The sequence below is a fragment of the Chrysemys picta genome, chromosome 22, assembly GCF_011386835.1.
Source record: "Chrysemys picta bellii isolate R12L10 chromosome 22, ASM1138683v2, whole genome shotgun sequence".
NCBI lineage: Eukaryota > Metazoa > Chordata > Testudines > Emydidae > Chrysemys > Chrysemys picta.
In genome coordinates, this window is record NC_088812.1 from 7,550,392 (window position 1) to 7,556,391 (window position 6,000).

A 6,000-nucleotide genomic window follows, 5' to 3' on the forward strand; every position below is an offset into this window, starting at 1 on the left:
ACATTGGTGATGAGGAAAAATGTAAGACTGGCGAGTGATGGGAAAATTGAAGAGTTTCCTGTAGAAAGTGAGGATCAGCATTTATCTATGGAAAGCCGGAGCCAGTAATTTCCTTGCAAATGAGATTATAAATAAAAGACAGATGGATTTAACCTTGCACCTCAAACAATATGTGCACTGTCAATGCTACCCTTGTGCTTTGCATTCAAAACCTTGATATGCCTCAGGGGCCGATTAAGTAAAGCCTACTCCCTCTTAAGGAGTTTGCAGCATTCCTGGGAAGCAGGAGGAAAAAATGTCAGAAGACCTGCAGGAGATCTGGATAGAGCAATAGACACCACAGCCAAGTGTTACTGTAGAAAATTTTAAGGGTGTCATGGCAGAGTGAGGAGGTGAAACCGTAGCTGTGTATGTGGCAGAGCTAAAACTATTAGCTGACTAGCGCTCGGTTGGAAATGTCCTATGTGCTGCAGGGCAGATTAGTAGAACCACAAACCAATGAGGGAATTCAAAGCCGATTGCTGGCAGAAGGGGACGTAACCTGGCCCAAAGCGACAGACTGAGCAACAGCAATGGAAGCTGCAGTGAAAAAACTTACAAGGTTTTTACTCAAAATGCAGGGGCAATCACAGTGACTCAGGTGCCTGAGGGGTGTTTCCGCATCAGTTTGTAACTTTAAAATGGCCCAGTGTCATAAATGCCTCAAAACTGACACTTGGCCGGACAACGCAAGCGTGATTATCCAACAACATCTCAAGGTCTGGAGGGCAGGGCCGGATTTATACCTTACACACCCCTAGGCACTGCACCTTCAGTGCCCCCCTCTGCTTACAGCTGACCTACATGTTACACACATTTATAGAGAGATAAGGCGCCCCTAGAATGCCGGCACCCCTGGGCACGTGGCTACTGTGCCTAACTGGAAATCCGGCCCTGCCCGATGGTAGACCCCTATGGTATGTCTACACAGCATATTAAGCCAGGGCTCTGACTCTGGTTTAAGACCAAGCCCCACTTCTGTCCATGCAGAAGTTACTTTGACTCAGGCCTGCAGAGCCTGCTAGGGGATGGGGTCAGAACCCAAGTCCCAATGTGATGCAAGTCAGAGCCCAGACATTTTGTAGTGTGGATGCAGCTCAGCTCCATGCCAGCAGACTTGGGTGTGGAGAGTCTGCCAACACTGTCCCACAATCATAGAATCATAGGATTGTAAGGGACCTTGAGAGTTCATCTAGTCCAGTCTCCTGCACTCATGGCAAGACTATTTTTTATCTAGACCCGTGGTTCTCAAATTTTATACTGGTGACCCCTTCACATAGCAAGCCTCTGAGTGCAACCCCCCTAATAAATTGAAAACACCTTTTTATATAGTTAACGCCATCATAAATGCTGGAGGCAAAGTGGGGTTTGGGGTGGAGGCTAACAGCTCGTGACCCCCCCATGTAATAACCTTGTGACCCCCTGATGGGTCCTGACCCCCAGTTTGAGAACCACTGATCTAGACCATCCCTGACAGGTGTTTGTCTAAACTGTTCTTAAAAAATTCCAATGATTGATATTCCAAAACCTCCCTAGGCAATTTATTCTAGTGTCTAACTACCCTTGCAGTTCGGAAGTTTTTCCTAATGTCCAACCTAAACCTCCCTTGCTGAGAGTTAAGCCCATTGCTTCTTGTCCTATCCTCAGAGGTTAAGAACAACAATTTTTCTCCCTCCTCCTAGTAACAACATTTTATGTCCTTGAAAACTGTTATCATGTCCCCTCTCAGCCTTCTCTTTTCCAGACTAAATAAACCCAATTTTTTCAATCTTCCCTCATAGGTCATGTTTTCTACACCATTAATCATTTTTGTAGCTCTTTTCTGGACCTTTTCCAATTTGTCCACATCTTCCCTGAAATGTGGTGCCTAGAACTGGACACAATACTCCAGTGGAGGCCTAATCAGCATGGAGTAGAGTGGAAGAATTACTTCTTGTGTCTTACTTACAACGCTCCTACTAATACATCCCAGAATGAGGTTTGCTTTTTTTGCAAGAGTGTTACGCTGTTGACTCACATTTAACTTGTGGTCCATTATGACCCCCAGATCCCTTTCTGCAGTACTCCTTCCTAGGCAGTCATTTCCCAGTTGTATTTGTACAACCAATTGTTCCTTCCTAAGTGGGGTACTTTGCATTAGTTCTTATTGTACTTCACCCTGTTTACTTCAGACCATTTTTCCAGTTTGTCCAGATCATTTTGAATTTTAATCCTATCCTCCAAAGCACTTGCAACCCCTCTTAGCTTGGTATCGTCTGCAAACCTTATAAGTATCCTCTCTATGCCATTATCTAAATCATTAAGATTTTTAATAGAACTGGACTCAGAACAGATCCCTGAAGGACCCCATTCGTTATGCCCTTTCAGCTTGACTGTAAACCACTGATAACTACTCTCTGGGAACGGTTTTCCAACCACTTTTGCACCCACCTTAGAGTAGCTACGTCTGGGTTGCATTTCCCTACTGTGTTTATGAGAAGCTCATGTGAGACAGGATCAAAAGCCTTACTAAAGTCAAGATATACCACATATGCCACTTCACCCCCATCCACAAGGCTTGTTACCCTGTCAGAGAAAGTTATCAGGTTGGTTTGACACCATTTGTTCTTGACAAATCCATTCTGACTGTTACTTATCAACTTATTATCTTCTAGATGTTTGCAAATTGATTGCTTAATTATTTGCTCCATTATCTTTCCAGGTACAGAAGTTAAGATGACTGATCTCCGATGAGTACACTCTCCTGTGTACACATTTTCAATCAAACTGTAGGGGTTAAATGCTATTATTTTTAATGTTTAATCTGAATTAAAACAATTAGGATAGTAGTTAGTGGCAGCCAGTCCAGCTACCCAGAGGGTGATCTCTGAAAATGACTTTTTATGTGCCTGGGGATGGACCGGGAATCCTCCATGAACATTTCTAGGAAGCTCTTGTGGAAGTACTCTGCAATCCTTTGCAGAAGGTTTCTGGGAAGGGATGCCTTATTTCACCCACCATGGTAGGACACTTTCCCATGCCACTCCAGTATTACCTCTTCTGGCGTCATTGCAGCACAGAGCATTGCAGCATAAGGACCAGGTCTGTACCCAGACGCTTGCAGCATCTGCTCCCTTTCCGCTTCTGTTACCCTGAGAAGAGTGATATCGCATATGGTTACCTAGGGGAAATGGGGGAGGTTATAAGTACCAGCCCTTAAGCTGCAAGCAATTCAGCAAGAAATCCGCCCCATTTGGTGAAATCTGGGTCACACAACCACGCTTTCCCGGGCATGCCCTGTTTGTGGTTGGACGGGATCACCACATACGGCAGCCAGCATTTAAAAAAAGGGGGGCCACACACACAGACCAGATCCTTTGTCTTCAGGACACTGAAATCAATCAGGTTATTAAAAGAAGAACTTTATTTATAAAGAAAAAGTAAAAGAATCACACCTGCAAAATCAGGATGGAAGGTAACTTTACAGGGTAATGAAAAGATGTAAAAAACAGAGGATTCCCATCTGGCTCAGCTTCAAAGTTACAAAAATAGGAATAAAACTACCTCTATTGCATGGAAGAATTCAAAAGCCAAAACAAAAGATAACCTAACGCATTTCCTTGCCTTACTTACAATTTCTGTGATTTTAGATGGAATATTCCAGGTATATGTTCAGGCAATGTTGTACCTGATTGGTTTCTCTCTCTGTCCAGAGAGGGAACAAGCAAACAAACAAATCCTTCTCCCTCCCCAGATTTGAAAGTATCTTCTTTCCTCATTGGTCCTTCTGGTCAGGTGCCAACTAGGCTATTGAACTGTTTAACCACTTACAGGTAAGGCAATTCAGTACAGCTGCCAAGGAGGGATTTTATGCTGCTCTTTCATCTATATTTATGACAAGCCCCCACCCAGTGATCAGGGACAATTACATACCACTCCCCTGGGTGCCTCTACGAGGCAATAGTTGCCCTCCCGCAAGCACAGAGTCTGAGTGTAGTGAAACCCTTTAATAAAGAAGGGAAACAATGCGGCATTATGGTGGGGAAACACCACAAACAGGATTCATAACACAAACCATGGACAAAAGACCCACCCCCACATAAGTTTGGCAGTGTCCTTTTCCCCTCAGGGTCTTAAGTCCAGAAACCCAACAGTCACCCCACCCACAGTTTCTGACCTTGGTCAGTGCAGCCCCAGAGTTCAGAAGTTCCTCTGCAGAGTTTACCTCCCAGCCTGGATGGAAGTGGGGGGAGGTATGGGGGACCTCTTATATGTTCCGCCGCTCAGGTTGACTGCCGATTGCCACATCTCTCCGTGGGTTCTGCTGCAGTCTTCACCAGCTGTGCCTCTCCACCAGCTACCCTGCTACCCACTTTGCTCACCACACCTCTCTAGTCCTCTCTGCTAGCCACTCACCAACTTGCCTTCAGGCCCCCCCCCCACTTAAGACAGCTCTCAGTGATTTAGTTGGTAGTAGGGGAGCTTCAATATTAGTACACCACTAACTCAAGATAGATCTAATGTACACACCTAAACATCAGTGAATTCAGCTCTGTAACATGTAACAAGACTCCTTACAAAGTCAAAATTAGCACCATTATTGCACACAACAGGTAAAAAGAACTAGGCTGACCAATACAAATACTAACCCCAATCTCTCCCACTTCATTGGGGTTTGGAACCCATGTCCCTGACCTAATGAGTGCGACTTAGGTGAGGGCTCGTCTCTCAATCATAAAATGCCAAGTACAGTTCTACTGTCCTTGATTCACATAACCAGGGTAACAACTCTTTATTACTCCTGCCCTAATAACAAAGAGACTGGGGATCCCACAGCAACCCAAGTGACCATTTGGGCAAACTGTCCCATCATGCTAGGCAGGGTGGGTGTGCCCATGCAAACGAGATCAGCCCCTAAAGTCCTTTTCCACAGCTCACCACCAGATGTCAGGGGAGAGCTCATTCTGACTCTGCTTACACATGTATCTAGCACAGTGCGCTCTTCACGCTATGGGCTCTGCGGAGCAGGGAATAGCCCCAGCCACACTCTGGATCTGCCCCTATGGGCCCCAGGGTGCTGAGAATAGCCACAGCGCAGGGTACCATGGCCATGCCCTGATCCACCCCTACAACAGGCTGGCAGCAGGGTGGGTGCAGGCCCCATACACCAGCTCCAGGCTGGCTGGGGAGGCCCCTGCACAGGATGGGGGGATTGTCAGAGACCATTACTGTGACGTTGTGCAGTCTATATGGTTTTATAAAAACTTGATAAGAAGTCAATATAATGTAACTGGGATAGTTTTAGAGAAAATACGGTAATAAGTGAATGTAACGTAACTGGGATATGCTTCATGCAAAAGGTCTCTTGTAAGGTATCATTACAAAGCTTATAATCTACTGAGTATGATCATCTGATTTGTATAAATGTACCACTCTTGTATCTAAAACTAGAAATATAAAATGTAACTCTGAGGGCCTATTGTAATTGTGTAAAGTGTGGACCATTAATGATGGTTTGGAATCTTGATGACTCCCATTGTCTGCAGATGGCTCTATTTACCTGTGAGTCTTCCTGTATATGTGTGTGCTGGCAAGTGAGTAATGAAGTCTTGCAGTGACATGTGATCATGTCACCTGAACTGGAATCCATCTTTAACCTGGTGCTTTTCCAGTGAGTGGGGGTGTGTGTGTGTGGAAACCCAGAGGGACAAAGGGTTCCCGCCTTATGCAAAAGATATATAAAGGAGGGAAGAGAACAGAGAGAGAGAGGAGCCATCATGAAGAATCCCCTAGCTACCACCTGAGCTGGAACAAGAGATGTACCAGGGGAAAGAATTGTGCCCAGGCCTGGAAGGTGTCCAGTCTGAGAAAAATCTTACTGAAGCATCTCTGAGGGTGAGATTATCTGTATTCAGTTTGATTAGGCATAGATTTGCGCATTTTATTTTATTTTGCTTGGTGACTTACTTTGTTCTGTCTCTT